This window comes from Macaca fascicularis, chromosome 5 (genome assembly GCF_037993035.2).
Source record: "Macaca fascicularis isolate 582-1 chromosome 5, T2T-MFA8v1.1".
Taxonomy (NCBI): domain Eukaryota; kingdom Metazoa; phylum Chordata; class Mammalia; order Primates; family Cercopithecidae; genus Macaca; species Macaca fascicularis.
In genome coordinates, this window is record NC_088379.1 from 124,484,731 (window position 1) to 124,506,804 (window position 22,074).

The 22,074-nt window shown below is 38.1% G+C and overlaps 1 protein-coding gene and 1 long non-coding RNA gene across 5 annotated transcripts in view; one reads left to right on the forward strand and one right to left on the reverse strand.

Moving 5' to 3' along the window:
- Positions 1–5,696: 5,696 nt before the first annotated feature.
- LOC135970988 (uncharacterized) lies at positions 5,697–14,841 on the reverse strand. Of its 2 annotated transcripts, XR_012435044.1 has the most exons (4): positions 14,713–14,841; positions 6,969–7,039; positions 6,637–6,719; positions 5,697–6,374 (listed from the first exon to the last, which is right to left on the reverse strand). It is a non-coding gene; the product is annotated as an uncharacterized lncRNA (long non-coding RNA). The 2 variants fall into 2 exon arrangements; XR_010586972.2 differs by lacking the exon at positions 14,713–14,841 and having other exon boundaries at positions 6,985–7,107.
- Positions 14,842–14,898: 57 nt separating this feature from the next.
- USP53 (ubiquitin specific peptidase 53) overlaps positions 14,899–22,074 on the forward strand; it is a 78,106-nt gene continuing 70,930 nt past the window's right edge. For all 3 annotated transcript variants that reach the window (XM_074040378.1, XM_005555804.3, XM_005555805.3), the window contains exons 1-2: positions 14,899–15,059; positions 19,773–19,896. The gene's annotated coding sequence lies outside the window, so the exon portion shown is untranslated. The remainder of the gene's footprint in view (positions 15,060–19,772; positions 19,897–22,074) is intronic.

Genomic DNA, 22,074 nt, shown 5'->3' on the forward strand with positions numbered 1-22,074 from the left:
GTACAAAAGCTAACTGCATTATTTTATAGTTTCTGAAGCTTTTTATTCACCTCTTTTAAAGTATTTTTGGTCTACATAGACACAGTTGTTTGATGTGGATTATCATCTAAATAGATACTCTCATTACATTTATCATCTCTCACAAATAATATATTAAAGCAATTTTATTTAAAGGTTCCAGCTTCACAGTAACAAATTTACATGCTGATTTACCACAAATCAATGAGTAATCTCAAGCAATTCATTTCACACTGTAAATCACAGTTTTCCTCAAGTATTTATATGGCTCAAACATCACCTCCTCCTAAGACCTTTCCTGACCACCTTTATTTAAAAGAGCACACTTCTAATCCTTTATTGGGCTTTTATTTTTCTTTACAGCACTTATCACTCCCCAACATGTGTTAGTCCAGATCCTCTGAGAAGCAGATGTGAAGATGAGATTAAATGTGCAAGCATTTTATTAGGAGAAATGCATGTGTGAAAGAAAATGAGGAGGGAGTCAAGAATGTCTTGGAGATATATATACCCACTATGTACCCACAAAAAAAAAATTAAAAAAAAAAAATAAAGTCTGGGAGAGCCAGCAGGCCTAAAATGGAAATGCGTGCAAGTGTTCTAGGCTGTCATGCAATCTCAGGAAGATTCAGCAAGGCTGTTGGGAGATCCTGAGCCAGTCAGCCATACTCAGAGGGGTCCTGTGTTTCCCAGAAACCACCTATCTTAGTGGCACTGTCATAGTCATTAGCTAGGAGTGGCCTGTGAAGGCAGCCTCTGCACCAATGCATCATGGAGTTCAGAATACAGCATCACTGGGGCTCCTGGCCAATTATGTTGCTGGTGTTCTACAAGGAGCATTCCAATGGCTGCCACACATATTTTTACATGTATTTCTTTCTTTATTGTTTAATTCTTTCACCAGAATGAATGCTGTCTGAGGGCAGGGATTTGCCTTATTTATTTATTTAATTGACAAATACAAAATTGTATGTTAATCATGTATACCATGATGCTTTGAAATATGTATACATTGTGAAACATAGGCATTACCTCATATACTGATCATTTTTTGTGGTGAGAACATTGAAAATCTCTCTTCATGATTTTCAAAATACAATGTTATTATTAACTATAGTCATCATGTTGTACAACAGACTTTTTGAACTTCCTCCTATGTAACTGAAATTTTGAATCATTTGATCAATATCTTCCCAACCACTGCCCCCTTCCCAGCACCTGGTAACTACCATTCTACTCTCTACTTCTATGAGTTCAACTTTTTTAGATTCTGCATATAAGTGAGATCACTTTTATTAACTGCTGTATCCTGTATGCCCGGTCCATTCTAAACAATAATACTGGCTGGGCGCGGTGGCTCATGCCTGTAATCCCAGCACTTTGGGGGGCCGAGGCAGGCAGATCACCTGAAATCAGGAGTTCGAGACCAGCCTAGCCAACATGGTGAAGCCCCTTCTCTACTAAAAAATACAAAAATTAGCTGGGCGCAGTGGTGGGCGCCTGTAATCCCAGCCACTCAGGAGGCTGAGGCAGGAGAACTGCTTGAACCCAGGAGACGGAGGTTGCAGTGAGCTGACACGGTGCCACTGTACTCCAGCCTGGGTGACAGAGTGAGATTCCATCTCAAAAAAAAAAAAAAAGAACAATATCTATTTGTGAAATAAACATATCTGAATTATGGCAATAACATAAGTATCTATATTTTTAAAATGCATTATAAAACACATTATCCAATACTTGGTAAATGTTCAATAAATGGAAGTGATTTGTATTTAAAAAATGAAAAATTATTAAGATCACACAGTAAAAAAGCAATGGTATTCAGAACTAAATTAGATCAGAGATGACACTGGAATTACTTTGGGATAAATATACCAATATGATTTGACTCTGTGTTCCCACACAAATCAAGGGAGGGACCTGGTGGAAGGTAACTGGATCAAAGGAATGGTTTATCCCATGCTGTTCTCGTGATAGTCAGGGAGTTCTCACAAAAATCTGATGGTTTAAACGTGTTTCCCAGTTCTCCCTTGCTCTCACTCTCCTGCCACTTTGTGAACAAGGTACTTGCTTCCCCTTTGCCTTCTGCCATGATTGTAAGTTTCCTGAGGCCTCCCAGTCATGTGGAACTGTGAGTCTATTAACTCTCCTTTCTTCATAAATTACCCAGTCTCAGGTAATATCTTTATAGCAGCGTGAGAACGAACTAATACATATACTTAGCCTGGATTTAGCATATATGTTGGAACAATTAGTATATTAAACATACACAGAGATTCAGAAACACTAAAGTAGCCTATATTTTAGGATAAGCATTAGCATTAGCTCCATTCTCCAGACTCAAAACTGTCATTAAGATAGCCTATTTACAGGTCAGGCATGGTGGCTCACACCTGTAATCCCAGCACTTTGGGAGACTGAGGCAGACGGATCACATGAGGCCAGGGGTTCCAGACCACCCTGGCCAACATGGTGAAACCCAGTGTCTACTAAAAATACAAAAATCAGCTGGGTGTGGTGGGGTGTACCTGTAATCCCAACTACTTGGGTGGCTGAGGCACAAGAATCCCTCGAACCTGGGAGGTGGAGGTTGCAGAGCCGAGATTGCACCACAGCACTCCAGCCTGGGTGACAGAGTGAGACCATGTCTCGAAAACAAAAAAAGGTAGCCTATTTAGGAGCTTGCTAAAATGGTCTTATTTCTTGTGAGCATTCACATTTTGTATATTATGTAAGAATTTAAAAAAATCAATATGGTGGATACTTTTCTTGATCAGTATACTATACCTCTTTGGGAAGTGTACTATATAATCAGAAGGGTGTTCCCATGGGATTGACATGTAGTACAGTACTGTCTCTTTTTTTAATACCTAAAATGGTTTTTCATGTAAATACCTGTTTGGAATGTTTTAAATCAAGAAAAATTTTGCATTTGGATTCTGATGCCTTGACACAACAAAACAAGAGTATAGTGAATAAAAACAAACATCTCCAAGTCCCTTGCTTTGGGGTGTTTCCACCTTGCTTAAGGAAAGTAGGCACCTGGAAGCTATAACCAATGAAAGGTGACTCCTCTGTCACCTGAAATAATGGCAAATGCATGAAATAATCTTTTTTTCTTCCCCATTTACCATGAAAAAGCAAGCAGGAATACTGACCAATTTCTACATACATTCTACTCTCAAACTTAATTTTTAAACTCGGTTTCTAACATCCATTTTTCCTTAATCCTACCTATGTAAAATATAAGGGTTCATGAAAGTTCTACAACATAGCTAACTGGCCTCAGGTCCCAGGCCTCCTGGAAAAGACTTCTTCTAGGTCCTGTAGTACTACAGGAAGAGTATCAATTTTTTTTTTTTTTTTTGATCTCGACTCACTGCAAGCTCTGCCTCCCGGGCTCACACCATTCTCCTGCCTCAGCCTCCTGAGTAGCTGGGACTACAGGCGCCCGCCGCCATGCCCAGCTAATTTTTTGCATTTTTAGTAGACACGGGGTTTCACCGTGTTTGCCAGGATGGTCTTGATCTCCTGACCTCATGATCTACCCGCCTGGTCCTCCCAAAGTGCTGGGATTACAGGCGTGAGCCACCGCGCCCAGCCAAGAGTATCTATTTTAAAACATAAAGTCAAATATGAACATGGACCACATTTATTTAAGAAATACACATATATAATATTTTGATTTGTTTTCTTGTTCTGTCTACATTTTTAACATACCTAAAAATTTGTAAAATATTGGATATAAATCAACCTGAAAGAAAACTAACCATTTTTCAAGGATATATCATCAACAAAGCTGGGAAATATTTCTGGTTTATCAAGTTCAATCAACTTGTTTTTCCTTTGATTCTCCCAAATGAAATTTACATTAATGACAAAAGCAAACCACTTTTCCTTTTGGCAACAGAGGGTCACCATTATTAATTTCCTTACTCTCTCCTAGTTTCGATTCCTCACACTTTACTGGCCATTTGAAACTTAGTTAGAGTTTCCTTATCAAAAGAACTAGATCAAACAATAGACTTTGAATATGAAATTATTTTTCACATTAATTTTACAAATACTGAAGTTTAAATAAAGTACCTTTCCACCTTCTTAAAAGATTCCTCATTTCCTAAATAGAAATCGCAGGGGAAACAATGCTATTTTTTTTTTTTTGAGACGGAGTCTTGCTCTGTCGCCCAGGCTGGAGTGCAGTGGTGCGATCTCGGCTCACTGCAAGCTCCGCCTCCCAGGTTCACGCCATTTTCCTGCCTCAGCCTCCCGAGTAGCCAGGACTATAGGTGCCCGCCAATACGTGGCTAGTTTTTTTTGTATTTTAGTAGAGACGGAGTTTCACCATGTTAGCCAGGATGGTCTCAATCTCCTGACCTCGTGATCTGCCCATCTCGGCCTCCCAAAGTGCTGGGATTACAGGCGTGAGACACCACGCCCGGCCACCAATGCTATTAAGGATCATATATAAGATAGTAGTGGTGCATCTGTAGTCCCAGGTTCTCAGGAGATTGAGACAGGAGAATCACCTGAGCCTGGCAAGTGGCGGTTGCAGTGAACCGAGATCACACACCACTACTCTCCAGTCTGGGAGACAGGGTGAGATACTGTCTCACCAAAAACAGAAAAAAGAAAAAAAAATAGAATGGATGAAAGCAGCCAAACAGATAGTAGAAACTAATTAAAATATAACTAATTTAATTATTTCCAGGAAGCGAATAGAAACACTGTAGCATTTATTTTCTGTGTAGATCTCATGAATTTATCCTCAAAGGCAATTTAAAAATCTGTCGTTTGCAGGATCTAGTTTCTTTCTTTTTTTTTTTTTTTTTATTATACTTTAAGTCTCTAGGGTACATGTACACAACATGCAGGTTTGTTACATATGTATACATGTGCCATGTTGGTGTGCTGCACACATTAACTCATCATTTACATTAGGTATATTTCGTAATGCTGTCCCTCCCCGCTTACCCCACCCCATGACAGGCCCCAGTGTGTGATGTTCCCCTTCCTGTGTCCAAGGGTTCTCACTGTTCAATTCCCACCTATGAGTGAGAACATGTGGTGTTTGGTTTTCTGTTCTTGCGACAGTATGCCGAGAATGATGGTTTCCAGCTTCATCCATGTCCCTACAAAGGACATGAACTCATCCTTTTTTTATGACTGCATAGTATTCTATGGTATACATGTGCCACATTTTCTTAATCCAGTCTATCATTGATGGACATTTAGGTTGGTTCCAAGTCTTTGCTATTGTGAATAGTGCCGCAATAAACATACATGTGCATGTGTCTTTATAGCAGCATGATTTGTAATCCTTTGGGTATATACCCAGTAATGGGATGGCTGGGTCAAATGGTATTTCTAGTTTTAGATCCTTGAGGAATCACCACACTGTCTTCCACAATGGTTGAACTAGTTTACAGTCCCACCAACAATGTAAAAGTGTTCCTATTTCTCCACATCCTCTCCAGCACCTGTTGTTTCCTGACTTTTTAATGATTGCCATTCTAACTGGTGTGAGATGGTATCTCATTGTGGTTTTGATTTGCATTTCTGTGATGAGCAGTGATGGTGAGCATTTCTTCATATGTCTGTTGACTGCATAAATGTCTTCTTTTGAGAAGTGTCTGTCCATATCCTTTGCCCACTTTTTGATGGGGTTTTTTTCCTGTAAATTTGTTTGAGTTCTTTGTAGATTCTGGATATTAGCCCTTTGTCAGATGAGTAGAACGCAAAAATTGTCTCCCATTCTGTAGGTTGCCTGTTCACTCTGATAGTAGTTTTTTTTGCTGTGCAGAAGCTGTTTAGTTTAATTAGACCCCATTTGTCAATTTTGGCTTTTGTTGCCATTGCTTTTGGTGTTTTAGACATGAAGTCCTTGCCCATTCCTATGTCCTGAATGGTATTGCCTAATTTTTCTTCTAGGGTTTTTATGGTTTTAGGTTGAACGAGCCTTGCATCCCAGGGATGAAGCCCACTTGATCATGGTGGATAAGCTTTTTGATGTGCTGCTGGATGTGGTTTGCCAGTATTTTATTGAGGATTTTTGCACTGATGTTCATCGGGGTTATTGGTCTAAAATTCTCTTTTTTTGTTGTGTCCCAGGCTTTGGTTTCAGGATGATGTTGGCCTCATAAAATGAGTTAGGGAGGATTCCCTCTTTTTCTACTGATTGGAATATTTCAGAAGGAATGGTACCAGCTCTTCCTTGTATCTCTGGTAGAATTCGGCTGTGAATCCATCTGGTCCTGGACTTTTTTTGGTTGGTAGGCTATTGATTATTGCCTCAATTTCAGAGCCTGTTATTGGTCTATTCAGGGATTCAGCTTCTTCCCGGCACGTGTACCCTAGAACTTAAAGTGTGAAAAAAAAAAAATAAACAAGAATAAGTTATTCTTTTGCTAGGTAAAACCAACTGGTACTATATTAACAGCATGATGAGGGCCGGGCATGGTGGCTCATGCCTGTAATCCCAGCACTTTGGGAGGCCGAGGTGGGTGGATCACCTGAGGTCAGGTGTTGGCCTCGCCAACATGGCAAAACCCCTTCTCTACTAAAAGTACAAAAAAACTACAAAAAAATTAGCCGGGCATGGTGGCATATGTCTATACTCACAGCTACTCGGGAGGCTGAGGTAGGAGAATTGCTTGAATCCAGGAGGCGGAGGTCCATTGCACTCCACCCTGGGCAACAACTGTCTGAAAAAAAAAAAAAAAAAAGAAAGCTATTGTTCTTTCTTGTGCTAGTTGTTGCTTGCAATTTAAATGTCAGCACTGTTTTTAGCAACTGAAATAGCTTCCTTCTATCACATTAACACTATTAAAACTTGATAAAGAGTTCTTTAGAGTTAAAAGTATTTGAAACATTAGCGGAATAAAACTTGCAGGAAGCAATTTAATGAAAACACTTTGATTTAACAATGTCTAAAAAGGCTTTAACACACATACAAGGGATTTTACTTGCCCAGAGTTGGTTTGTGTTTTTCCTCAGCACAATTTCAGGTTCAGGGCTTGTTTCACTGATAAGAAAATGAAAGATTCAAGAACATAAACATTAAGAATTGGTAAAAAATTCAGTATCCTAGTATTTCTGCCTTCATATATACTTATAAATCTGGAAAATATTTTTGCCACTGAATATTTTCCAACAATCTTATTACATTATTTAAAATTAAGTGTTATTTTACTTTTTCCTTTTGACTGTGAAGTGAATTTTAACAAGGAAATTCAACTTGAAAACACTGGTGCCCTGAATATTTTTGCCATCTTTATAAAGAAAAGTGCTCTCCAGGGCAACTTCCTCTGGGTCTAGTATTTCAGCCAATATGCTATGAGCAAAAGACACTGTGTTACTTTACTATTGCATTTCTTAAAGAATTACTTTAAAAACAAGTCACTCCAAGGTGTAAAGTGAGTGTGTGTGTTTGTGTGCACGTGCAAGTCACAGAGGCTTGGATTTGTTGTATTTCCAAGGAGTGGGAAAATAAGTTTGATAAATTTAAAAACACGATGGTTGTTTTTCGTACAGTCAGAGAACTATCATAGATATCACAATTCAGAAAAAAGAAAATATTTGCTTTTGAAATACTCTTGACCTCCTTTTGTTTTCTTTCCTTTGTCTTATAAAAGGGTACAAAAGTACCAAGTATGTTTATCAATATTCCAATATTTGAATATAAAAGAAATTTTACTGCACTTTAAGAAAGAAAAGAGTTCTATCTTCCATGAAACTTCAGAATACTTCATGGAAAATTGTTCGCACTAGGCAAATTCCAAATGTTAAGGAATTGGATTTCAATCCTGGTTCTGCCAGAGTCTATGACAACCTTGGGTAACTTTTCTTTCCTGGGCTTAAGTTTTCTCATATTTACAGTGAGGGATTTTTAACAAACTAATCTCTGAGGTCCTTTCCACCTCTAAGATTCTAAGGAATCTTATATGTAAAATAATTTTATAAAACTCATTTTATAAAAAGTTGAAAAGAAATGATGTTCATAGAAAAGAATCCTAGTGAATAACTTTATGACAATTAAACCTCCAGATATTTTTGGCCATTACTTCTAGACCTATTATTAGTACAGTACATACTGGCTTTGTTCATTTCTACTTACTCTACTGTATTTCCATGGCTGTAACTTGACAGCATATTTAACTGATATGGTCTTTTATTTAGTCATTCATCTTCTGTTTATTGAGTGCCTCCTATGTTCTAGACACTATGCTAGGTACCTCATTTTCATTATTACTAAAATAAGCATATTAGTAATATCTAAATATTAATATTTAGGATCATTGAAAAAGTTAAATAAAATAGGCTGCATAAAGCAGTTAGTTTCTAACCCATATTTAGGGATTAAATAACAATTGAGAAAAGGCACTTTCACGCATTTAGAACAATGTACTCTAATTCTTTCATTCAAGCATGAGGAAAGAGAGGTTAAAAGAGGTTAAAACTGTCCTACCTACAGTCATACAACTACCTGTTGAGAGCAAAGAACATTCAGTGTTGTTTCTATCATATCCACGTTGCTTCTGACCACAAACAATTCCACAATTTGTTTTTTTCCATTCTTTTGCTCAAATTACAAAACATTGCCAGAAAAAAAATTACAAAACTAGGCAAATAAATGTCCAGAGGGGCTGGCAGTCCTACTTAATCCTGTTAACAGCCATCCAGTTAGCTAGGATACCCTGTTACACACAGATGAAAAAACTGAGATTCATGGAAGTCAATAACTTTTCAAGATCACACAAACACTAAATGGCAATGTCAGGATTTAAATATATTTCTGTCCAGGTACAAAAACCATACTATTTTATGATACCATGTTTCCCTTAAACGTTTCTCTTCTTGGCTTTCTAACAGTTTTAATTCTGCCATTAGGATTAATTTAGGCTGCAGCTAGAGCAGAATGTCAGGAATCCAGCCTTCGTCAACATTTTCCTTAATGACATAGCTGAAGACAAAGAAGATACTACTAATTTTTGCAATACAAAAATAGAGAAAGAACAGTGAATCTTATGAGATACAGCATGAAACTTCAAAGCAAAATAAGATACTTGAAAGAAATGAAGAAAACCGATGATAGGTTGCTTGTGCTCTGAGACAGCATAAAAATTTGTGTCCAAAAAAGAATAATGGCATTAAGATTTGGGAAACCTAGTTTCCTATCATTTATAAAAGAAAAATAAATGAAAAATTAAGTATTTTGAACATAAACTAATATTGGTTAACAAAGTGACACAGTTGCAAAACAATCTTATTTAAACTATCCTGATAAGAAAACAGTGTCTGAACTACGGGAGGAAATAATTTCTCCAAACCACAATTGGGGTAATTGCAAAAATCTGTTTTTATTTTTGGGGCACCATATATTTTTCTGAAGTTGACAAGAGAGCATCTTGAATTCAGTCACATGGGTGGTATGTGAGGCTTGTTACTGCATTTGCCAGGAACATGTTGATGAAGCCATTGTCAGTGAACACAGATAAGAGTCTCCTTAGATACAGGCTCACATGGGGGAGAAAAGCATTTTAAACGATGATAGAAAAGTGTTTTCCTGTTACTGATAACTTAAATATCTTATTCACTTTTGGTTTTAGAACATAGCCAAACTGAAGTTTAAGTTACAGACTCATGCATATTTCTGTTCTTTTGCTCTCGTTCTTTACCTTCTACTCTTATTTTAATTCCTGATAGCTGATTGTTTTTTCTTATTTATATTTGACCTCCATTTTTTTTTTATTATATGCTACAATTCGCTTAAAATCATTTAAATCATTTGTAGGATGAGGTGAAGTACTGTATAATAAACGAATGAATATGTGGATTAGTGTAACATTTACTAGGCTTTCAAAAATTGTTGATAGAGTGGAGTATTTTAGCTTAAAAACACAAAAGATACTTTCAGTGTTAAATTGTGTCTTATGAAAAAGGAGAATATAGATTTCTGTTGCTTCAAAGGACAAAAAAAAGGCTAGTATGTGGAAATTACTAGGAGATAGATTCCAACTCATTGTGATGAATAGTTTTTAACAGTTAGAGAAGTCTTAAAAGGGCAATAATAGGCTGCCCCGCAAAGCATTGTTTTCTATCACTGTTATCATATTTGAACAGAAGCTGATAGTCCACTGGTGAGGATGATCCTCCATTGACTGGGAGGCTGGACCAGATGAAATCTAAAGCTTTCTGTATTTTTGGGATTTTAATTAAATACATATCAATGTCATCAATGATAATGGGATTCTGTAAGAATCTTTTTTTTTTTTTTTAAGTACTCAGTGTTAGTAATCACAATAATGGCACTAATGGCCATAATAACCTACTGTGGGACTTTACAGTTGCTTTCACCTAGGGCATTACAAAAAGGTATTTGTATAAGTATTTCTTCTCACCCCAATTTTACTTATAAGAACATTAGAATGTTTCAATGTGAAATAACATACAAGGGTAATGAAATTGCCTACACGGACACTAAGTCAGCAAAAATTAAAGAGGCCACTAGTTAAACCACTAGCAGTGATTTACTAGCAAATGTTGACCTTCTGAGGCAGAGCCTTAGAAGGTTTGGGATGGATGGCCAGAAAAGTTTCAGCCAAGGAAGAGCTAGCTAAGATATCATGGATATTGAATTTGAACTTCCAGTGTTTAACAAAATGTCATGCTGCAGAGCTTTGAGGAATCCACTAAACACTCAAGTCCAGAATTCCTTGTAAGAGGATAGAGGATCCTCAGGAACTCTTTCTCCTTCCCACCTCATCTCTGCCTTATTTGTTCAGACCAGCTACTTTCAATGACAAGGCACATTGCTATAGCAATCACTTAGAGACCTATGGGAAGAATGTTCTAGGTCAGTAATTCTCAACTTTGATACTACTGACATTGGGGACTGGATAATTCTTTGTTGTAGGAGACTGTCTTGTCCATTGTAGGATGTTTAGCAGTATCCCTTCCCCCAATTGTGACAATCAAAAATGTTTCCAACCATTGCCAAATGTCCACAAGAGAGAAAACCACCCCCAGTTTAGAACTAGTCTTCCAGACCTAGGGAATACAGAATGCAAAGCCTTGAACAGCATGAGACATTGTTGCGGAGGTAGGAACAGATCATTCAGAGGTCTATAGGCCTTGGCAAGAATTCTGGATTTTATTCTATGTGAATGGAAAGTCACTGAACAATTTAAGTTGGGGAGTAACATGTCAATATTTTTAAAAGACTATTTGGCTGCTGTGTGGGAAACAGATTTAAAACCATGAGAATAAATATCAGGCACTAAGGCACATCAACATTTAAAGTAGATTGAAAAGTACAAGAGAAAAAGAGGCTGAGAAAGAGAAGCCCATGAGGCAGGCTGAAAGCCATAAAGGAATGATGTCACAAAAATTGAGATGAAGATGTCAAGGAGGGAGTGGCCAATTGTTACTAGATTTTTCTGGTTGGCTCATCCCTGAGTCATAGCCTAGAGATTTCTCTTCTTGCCTAACTACAGTTCTTCTGCATCTTGTTCCAAATGAATCATTCTGTCCCAGAACTTACAAAGGCTTCCCATTGTAGTCCTGTACTGGCCTTGTTCAATCCTGTTTCTAAAACTTTGCTCTTTTAAGTTACATCTCTTCCTCAATGCCTTCAAATACACCTGCTTATACCCCTTCCAAGCTGAAGTTCATATTTGATCTCCCACAGAAGCCCTCTCCAACTTTAGCCCACACAGATGACTCTATTCAAAAAAATCAACAAAACTTTCAATTTTTTACTTTATCCAATAAACACTGCTTGTTAAGCATCTGTGCTAGGCACTGTGCTATGCCTTGGAAATACGAAAAAACAGAGGGCTTAGGTAGTAAGCCTAAGTCTTATGAAATAATTTAGGAAAAAAAGGATTCTGTCTAGTAGCTAACCCTGAGTCAGTCATTCATCTACTACTTCTCTATGCTGTATTTCACTCTACCCCACCCAGCTCAGTCATGGTTAAGGTGTTGATGACCTCCTGGAACTACTGGGTTACAGCTCCGCAGGACACAATGTTGCTACTCCTACCAGTCATTAGTGGCAGGGTGCATCTAGCCACAGAGTAGGACATTTCCCAAAGTCTGAGTTATGATCAATCCAGAATAACACCAAGAGGTGTGGATATGTGCTGGTGGTATGCACTTTGGCTGAGCCTCAGCCGAACGATCTAGGGTGTTATTTGGCATGCCAAGCCTACTCCTTTTCACAATCTCTTTGCCTGTGCGAGGTGCAGAGATTGGTCTTCACAAATTTGGGTCCAGCCAATCAGAAGCTAGTGAATTGAACCCACACACATGTCCCTGAAAGACAAATATTAAGAGTTAATATATTTTAAATCCTTGTTGTGACTTTCCTGACTACAAATGTTCTGGGAGCAACTGCTGTCCTGCAATGTCAATTTTCCATTTTTTCATGTTTGCTTCAGACTCTGCCCTCTTGATGCTTAAATTGGGTCCTATTACAATTCTACCATTTAAGGATTGGTACATAGATATGCTTAAAACTGGTAGAAAGTATGAAATGATATGATTTTAAAAGTGCATACTCAGGGTTTAGTCAAATTCTTGAGCAGGGTGAACAGAAGGGTATTCTGTAATTGCTAAATAAGGCAGGGAGGTAGTATACGCCATTATTATCCACAGTTAATTATTTCTCAAGGGTGGAGGTGGGGGTTACTCTGTCAGGTACATTTGCAGAAAAATAAATATAGTACAACATAATTGTTATAAAAAATAAGTCCCAAAAGGGTGAAGGAATGACAATTCTGTCTCAGAAAGTTATGAAAAGATCCACGGAGCTAAGCATTCGAGAGAGAACCAAAGGATCTTGAGAGAACCAAGAACACAGAAAGCAAGGACTTTAGAATGATTAATGTGGAGGAACTGGAGGAAGAATGGCAATGAGTTCAACAGTCTGATCATGGAAGGCCCTGCCGGTGGGTAATGAAAAATTCTTAGCAGAGAAGTATAATGATCGTATTTTCATGTTAGAAAAATTATTAATAGAATGGAGGTTTGACTGGTGTGGGAAATAACTAGAGGATATCTTGTGAATATTGGCAATAGTACAAGGGAGATGAGTCATAAGGGATGGTGATTACTTGAAGGGCTAAGACAGTGAGAGTGGAGGGGTGGATTTGAGAGATACTTAAGGAAATAAGAGTCAGAATTTGATATTAGAAAAGAGGAAATGAAGGAAAAGTAACAAGAGTACTCATGGATTTCTGACTTGGGCAGTTGCGTGCCATTTTCTGAAACAGGGAATGGAAATGATGTAGGTTCCAGATGGGTGAGGAAGGACATGGCATCAGGAGCAAATTACAGTAAAGATGTCCATGCCAATTTGGGACATATTTAAGGTACTGTGTGAAATCCAAATGAAGATGTTGCTTAAAAATGTCTGACCTATAGATATACACCTGAGAGTTCCTGGTGCACGGGACACCTGGTAGGTACAGTCCATGATGGAAAGAGACTGCTCAAGGAGACATGGATTAACATTAAACAGAAACAGCAAAAGAAAATGGAGTGCTGGCGAACACAGAAACCACGCAGAAGAAAAACAGTATTTAAAGTGCACCAGAAAAGTAGCTGCAGAATGAGGAGAAAATGACACTAGGGAAACTGAGGGGAGAGTTAATTGTGTGCTCTTACTGTTTTAAAAATGCAGAGTAGGATCTTTTTTTTCCCCACCCCTCCCACAGTTTTCAATATTTTGAGGGTAGAAACCACGGCTTCATTTTATCCTATTTCCTACAGTGCCTAGTTCAGTAAAGGGAACATAGTAAATGCGCAATAAATTCTTAATGATTCAGCCTCAGACATTACAAACGGGTCCTATTTGTTGCCTGTATCAACGTCCAGTATTTCTTTCCCCTATTTCTTGAAATAAACTTTTAGAAGTGCCTCTGGGTTTACTGAAATCCATTTTTACAATTAGTATGTTCAGCTTACACCAGCTTCGGAATGAGTTCCAAAACCTTATTTACTTGAGAGAGATTTGGTACCAATGACAATGGGTTTTTCTTTTACTACTATTCCTAAGAAACCTTTTTTAAAATCAAAGATTAGCCCAATTCCCAGCAGCACATTTTAACTTCAAACCTGTTAGAAAGTACGGCAAGGAAGTGGACAGACTTTTCTGACAATTAATCATTAACTACGTCAACAGACTTATTAAAGCTATCTAATTAAAGGCAAGAAACAACTGCTTGGGGAATACACACTCACGCCACAGGAAGCCATTTAACTGCAAACAGATCGTCTAAGGACTCACGGAAAGCTAAAGGAAACTGCGTGTCCGCAAGGCGTTTTGATTCCAAACTACGGATTGTTCTCTCAGGTAACACCTAACCTAAGTAAAGTCCTTGGTGGATCCGCGTTCTCGAGCTTAGAAAATACCGAATGAACTACCAAGAGCACCAGAATAATCGCTTCCTCCTGAGGAACTAGCCTCTCTTTCTCGCCACACCACACAGCACGTCCTACAACCACCTTGCCCCCAACAACCAAACTCCAGCGTGGCCACGCAGCCGCTTCTGGGGGAAATGTTCTATCTCCTGGTCTCGCGCGATCTCGCGCCTTCGAGGAAGCCAACTGTATCGCACTCGCCATCAAATCCCCGCGGGAATACGATTCCGCAGGTCCGGAAAGCCGGGACATCTCGAGCGGAGGCAGGGTTACCTCGTTGAGCGTGAAGGCGGAGCCAGCTCCGAGGGGCAGGCTCGAGGCGGGGAGAGGGGCGGGGCTCCAGGGACCTGTTGATCGCAGGTGTCACTGGTCTGACTGGCCCCTGGGTATTGGGGCGTGTGCGCATGCTCCGCTCGCAGGGTCGGGCTCTGGGCGGCGGAGACCAGCCTCCTCTGCTCCAGTTCCCGGTGAGCCTCGGTACGGTGGCAGCAGTCCGTGTGTCTGGTGGGTGTCGGCGTGAAGCGGAGCTGGGCCAGCGGGAGGTAGCTGTGTGGGAGTGGAAGGCCGGTATTTCTCTACCTGGACCGCACGCTCCTCGCGCAAGGAGAGTAGAGCTCAAGGTAAGTCTCCGAAGCCAGCCTTGTGGTTGGAGATCCAGCGACCTGAGACCCCCGCGGGCCTGACCGGGACACTCTCATTCTAGCCCCAGAGCTTGTCTCTCCCCTGGCAACCCGGCGACATCCTCCAGACCCGGCCCTCAGGGCACACACACTCTTCGCTGGGCGGTTCAGGCGCCAGAGGTCGCGCAGCCCTCTCGCCCCTTCTGGTCGCGTCTGGCGGAGATGCCTCAGGCCAGGCTGGAGGCGCGCGCGAGGCGGGAGGAGGTGCTGTACTGGCTGGGTCCTGGTTGTTATTGCTGCCGTGTTTGAGGGCGGCGACGGGGCAGAAGCTGGAGTCCTGCTGGGGTTATGAATATTACCCTTACTTGGCTCCTGCCCCTCCCTGTCCAGGCCACATTGCCTCGCCTGAGCACACAGGTTTTTACTTAAAGGGGTCCAGGATGGTTACACTCCCTCCTTGGAGAAGAGAGATGACTGGACTCGTGAGATTCTTGGGGTGGTGGGTGGTGGTTTCTCAGTGGTAGTAGTGATGTATATAAAGTTAATGTTTAGCTTCTAAAGGGTGGCTTACGGGGCATTTACCAAACTATTTTAAAACAGTGTTGGAGAACAGGAAGTACTTGCACAGGTGTAATAGGGAGGGTTTCTAAAACCTGCAATCTGAGGATGTTTTGAGGTTTGTAACCCTACTACAAGGTTTTCTTGATCAATGCAAAGTATGCAGGGAATTACCAGTAGGACAGCAAAGTTTTCCGAACGTTTCCTTATCTGGAAATATGTATATGTGTGTGTATGTGTGTGTGTGTGTGTGTGTATAAATATATATATTTTGCAAAGAATATCTAAGGCTATTTTTGAGGTAGGTTTAATAGTAAACCTGTAGTCCCAGCTACTCGGGAGACTGAGGCAGGAGAATTGCTTGAACCAGAGCTTGCCCGGAGCCGTGATCGCGCCACTGCACTCCAGCATGGGCGACAGAGCGAGACTCCGTCTCCAAAAAAACAAAAACAAAAACAAAAAAACCCAGTAAACTTAGGAAGGAAGGTTTTTGTGATTAAGATCTGATTCACTTTCAGTTCTTTAAAGAAAAGCCTTGCTGGTTTTCACTATTTAAAGTGAGTAGCAAGTGCTAACACAAAATATCGGATGGAAGTGAACTTTTAGTTACATTTATACTTGTTAGTTTTATTTTCTGTTCTTTTCAGTTCCATGATGATGGTCTAAGCAAAGACCCTTAGTCCTGTTAAAGATACATTTAAAAAACAAAACAAAACCAAAGGGAACAAAACTTGCTCTGCAAAAGTAATATATGATTTATCTGCTGTTGTCATAAGAATTCCAAATAGACAAACTCAGTGTAAGTAGTAGTTAATTATAGTCTGAGAAATAAGGTTTTTGTTTTGTATGTCCATGGCTTTTAAAATAAGCTCCTTGATACAATTTGTGCAGGTTCGTGATTACTGGTGATAAACCATGAAAGTGGTTTATTAAGATTTTTTCATTAATGAAACTAGTAGATGTGTGTATTTCTTCCTAACGTGTAAAAAAGAGACTAAGAACCGGCCTTTCCTTTTTCCTAAGAATTTTAAAAAGTATTTTAAAAAAATGTATGTAGATTGTGTAAGTTCATGGAATTTGACACTAATAATCAATTCATTAATATTATTTTCACTAAACGATGCACAAGATAGTTTTAAAAAAGATATTTTAATGGGAAGGGAGACTTTTCCACCTAGTTTATTCTTTTCCTTAAAGAAAAAAAAGAAAAATCACAGTACTCTTAAGACCTGCCATATGTGCTGTGATTCAAGTTCTTTTATATTATTTAGTGTTAGATGTTTATTTTAAGCTCTGCAGTATCAAGAAATACAACTTCGGTACCATATGGTTTACAAGTTTGTTTTAGCAAGACAAAGTTTAAAAATGAAAGTTTTATCTCATTTAAGGTTACATATAGCTTTAAAAGCCAAAATCAGGATTATTTTCCCTCCTGGAACTGTTTGGAACTCTCTTACTTACTGGGGTAGAGGGGGTACATGCTTTACCCTACAACGTTCCAAAAACATATTTGATCTTTATAAAGTGATGGATTAAACTATCCTACAAAGATATTTAGTTACTAAAATACTTAGAAGATCTTTTTTGACAGCTTTAACTATATGGTATTACTTGTAGAACTCAAAAACAACCTTTAGAAAGCTGGGTAGTTTATATATTGCATCTGGAAGCATTTTGAACACAGTGTGCTTGGTGTGCTAGGGCCAAAATGATTGCCAGGTTAGCTTACTCTGCTCATGAGCTCTTGTTTTAAGGAAGGAAGTGTGCTGATTTATGTCATCTTTGCAGAGCTAGGTAGAAATAATGATGTCACAAATAATAGTATTATTATATTGTTAATTTTGTACAGATAATTTTAGAAACTTTTGCATTACAGTATTTGCACATAAAAGGAGCACGGAATGGATGCAACCTGCTCTGCTACAAGCAAAAATCCTCAAAGGATAAATTTTAAATAACTTTATGTAATATCATAATCTTTACAGGTTATACATTTTTTAAAATTCATAAGAATACCATAGATACCATGTACAGTATATAGAATATTTAGGCAAATAATATTCTAGCTCTTCCAAGTTAACTCATATCCTCTATCAGGAATTGTTGAACCAAAAGCCCATGATTAGAACTGTGGTCTATGGTTAGAATTGAGTTTTAATATAATTGGTTTTCTTTGTGATCTTAGTATTTTTTTCTTTTTCTTTTTTTATGCTATGAATTTTATTTTGTTCATTTACAAACATTATTCATAGAAGGCTTCATTAGGCCACCAAAGATGTCCATGATACAAGAAAAGGCTACAAACCATTGCATCTGGCTAAAGAATTTTGATTTTACGTGAGACTTCAGAAGAGTTGCTTCATATACTCATCTTTGTAGTTCATCAGAATTTTTTTCTGCAGAATAAACCTTATTCCAATATCTTAGCTATTTTTATGAACAAAATCAGTTATTTGAGGTGTCATGGTATTTTTGAATTAATTTGAAGATAATTACATTAGTCTTCAATTTTACACATATTACAAAAAAGAAGTTTTAAGAAATACCCTTCCTTTGGAAGTTTTTTACTGCTGCGCTTTTCTGAGTTAGAGGTATTCAATAAACATTATTGACCTCCTATTATATGCTAGGCATAGTGCTAAACACTAGAAAGTAAAAAGTTAATTAGATAATGTTGGCTGGGCACTGTGTCTCACGCCTGTAATCCCAGCACTTTGGGAGACTGAGGCAGGTGGATCACTTGAGGCCAGGAGTTTGAGACCAGCCTGGCCAACATGGTGAAACCCTATCTCTACTAAAAAATACAAAAATTAGCCAGGCATGGTGGTGCACACCTGTAGTCCCAGCTACTAAGAGGCTTGAGGCAGGAGAATCACTTGAACCCGAGAGGTGGAGGTTGCAGTGATCCAAGATTGTGCCATTGTACTATAGCCTGGGCAACCGAGTGAGACTCTGTCTTAAAAAAAAAAATAAAATAAAAATCATTAAGTAGTTATTATTTTGAAAACTTGTACATTTGTTGAAAATTTCTAAATCAAATCTCTGTTGCTGACATTCTTATTTCAGTCACTTTATCTTTCTTTCTGATCCATTGACTGCTAACATTTTAACTCAATTTTCTCCTCTCCTTTCTAGTCCAGAAAAGTTTTGTAAATGAACATTTACAACAATTCTTATTGAAAATCCACTTATAATGTGAAGCATTCCCAAACATTCATTTTACAAATTGGGTTTTTCATATACTAGTTATTCTTAAACTAGGATAGCTCCATAACAAAAATTGCTTATCATTTACTAAGAACCGCTACTAAAATTTTAAATTTAAGAAATTGACATGGTGTTGAACAGTTTATCTGATCTCATTAATCTGAATTAAAGCAATAGTTAAGTTTAATATATCAGTTTAAGGTATTTCCTTAAAGAAAGCAAAATGGAATATAAAATATATAATACAGCTTCTGCTTTTTTCTAAATCCTTGTTGATATTGTTAAAAATCATTTTACGTGGAAGATAATGTTATTATAATTAGCCTGCATTCGTTGAATGCCTATGTTTTGGCCATTTATTAGGTATTTTATACATGGTTTATGATTCTCACAATAGCCCTATGAACCTTTTTATATTGATTTTGATTATAGATGATGAAACTGATACGTTTTTAATGATTGAGTAGTTGAGCAATGTGTTGTAAATTTTATATCAGAAGAGGAATAAAATATCTATGGGAATTATAAGGTCACTATCAGGGTATGGATTCCATCCTTGTCAAGAACCCATCAGGGTATTCTTTGCCCATCAGATACCTCATGCTTTGGCTTTTTCTTAACTCCTCATCCTGCATAATAAACTGTTGCCCCTCTCATGGTTCCCCTCCCCATATTTAGGTGAGCAGATTGTTTGAGCCCTAGATTTTTCCTCCTATATGGTGCTGCCATATAGGCATGAGATAATGCTCCTCCTTTGTCAGTGTAGTACTGACACTGACCTACCTGCCAGATGGTAGGAAATTGTCCTATACTTTAGTGCCTAGGTTGTCTTTGTTAGGAACACTGTTTTTTCCAAAGGGTTTGTTGTTTGAGATTTTACTTTATTTCCTGAGCTTCCTTTAATAAATATTTGGTGAAAACTTAACCATGCACTGTGTTCTGTTCCAGATGCTTGCGATTTGCTTTACATTCTAAGTGGATTTGGAGAAGAGACAATAAAGAATAAACAGTCAATTCTATAATATATTTAGAAGGAGAAAAGTGCCAAGGAGGAAAGAAAAAGTAGAGAAAGGTAAGAGGAATTGGGAAAGTGTGGTACAGATTGTGATGGTTTGCAATTTTAAGTAAGTGTAGGCCTCATTTAAGTGATTTTTTTTAGCAAAGCAATTATGAAGGGAGGGAGGGCAAAGCCATGTGGGCATCATGGGGGGAATGTGTTCCAGGCAGGAGAATGGCCAGTGCAAACAATATAGAGAACAGAAGTTTGCATGGTGTGCAGGAATGAGAAGGAGACTGATGTGGCTGGAATGGGAAAGCCAAAGGTCAAGAAGTTGGATGAGGGGCTGGGCAGATAGTGACCTTATGATTTAATTTTAGAAAGATCTCTGTCTACTCCGCGGAATAGACTTATATGTTACTGTGTAAGGGTCGAAGCCAGGAGACAGGCAGCTATTTTTTAATCCACACAAGATGTGATAGTGGCCAAGACCAGAATTGTTGAAGTGGAGGTGGTGAGAAGTGGTCAGATCCTGAAATATGACAGAAAAAGAAGTCAAAGATGACATCAAGATACTTGTTCTCAGCAACTGGAAAGATAAAGTAGCCATTGACCGAGATGGGGAAGAAGGTATAGATAAAGTTAAGAGTTCAGTTTGGGGCTTTGTCAAGGCAAATACGTGTTAGGTTATTGCTGACTTGACATAATTTTCTTCTGGAGATCATGTCTTAAAGTAGACTACCATAAGCCATTTTCTTTATGACCATGTCCTATATTCTGGATACATGTGTATGCTTGTCTTTTGCTAGTTAGTTACTAGTGGAAACTGGTGAATAGGTAAAAGCAACATGAAATAAATCACAGTTTTTTGGTAGACACAAAACAATAGAGCAAAAAAATGGAAACATTGAAAATTACTTAAAATTTACCGTCTTTTTGTTGGCAGTATTATAGTCTTTTTTCTTATTAATTTTATTTTCTGTCTTTGTTGTATAAATTTTCTACTGCAGTCTTCTCTAATTCCTCCATTTCTAGAGTGACAATGGTTTTATACATCAAAGAATATTTATTCTTCAATTATACCTTCCTTACTATAATCCTTTAGCTTTATAAACACAAAGTTACTTCTCTAATGAAAGATATTTTTTCTTTTTTCTGACACTGTCTACTTGAAGATAAAGGTTTTTTTTTGTATTACTTCAACTTGGTATAACTCTTCTGTTTGCTATCTAGTTATCTAAAATAAAATCTTAAATACTTCTACTAGTAAGATGAGCAGTTGTAGCATATCATCAGAAAGTCCTCAGTTTATCTTTGAGGAGCTGTTAGTGAAAAGATGTTAATATGAAGTTTTACTTTACAGCTTGATGTGTACTGTTAAGAATATCTTTGAATAGAAGTGATTCTCTACTAATATGGAATTATGGATATTTCTAATTTTCTTTATGTAGTATTTCTGTGGTATTTCAGAAATCTAATGAACAAGTACTGTTTGATAATCAAAAGAAAAAATCAATACACATAAAAGAACAAAGAGTCTTATGGCTTTATCAACCATTATATTAGTTTCCTAGGGCTGTTGTAACAAAGTACCACAAACTGGGTGGCTTAAATGACAGAAATTTATTCTCTCACAGTTCTGGAGCTAGAAATCCAAAATCCAGTTGTCAGCAGGATTGGTTCCAACTGAGGGCTCTGAATGGAATCCTTCCTTGCCCCTTCCTAGCTTCTGACAGTGGCTGTTCATCTTTGGTGTTCCTTGACTTGCAGCTTCATCCTTCTAGCCTCTGCCTCTGTCATCATTCTCTCTCTTTCTCTTTTTGTAATGACTGCTACCAGTCACATTGGATTAGGGCCCACCCTAATGACCTCATCTTAATCTGATAACATTTGCAAATACCCTGTTTCCAAATACATTGACATTCACAGGTCTGGGAGTTAGACATGTGTTTTTGGGAGACACAATTCAACCCATAATAGGTATAATGAATCAGGTTTAAGATGCCATTATCATTTACCTAGAGCATTCTAGTAGCCTGATAAAGTTATTGGATGTTAGAATTATTGGATGTTAGAATTTGACCAAATTCCATATAGTGTCATCCCCTTTTGGGGGAAAACACCTATTAAATAATTTATATAGCATGGTGTAGATTACTTAAATAATTACGTATTGGGCTTAAGTTTCGGAAGGAGAAAAGATAGTCTGATAGTCTTGTCTGGGGTAATGAAGGAGAGTGGCTCTGGAATCTT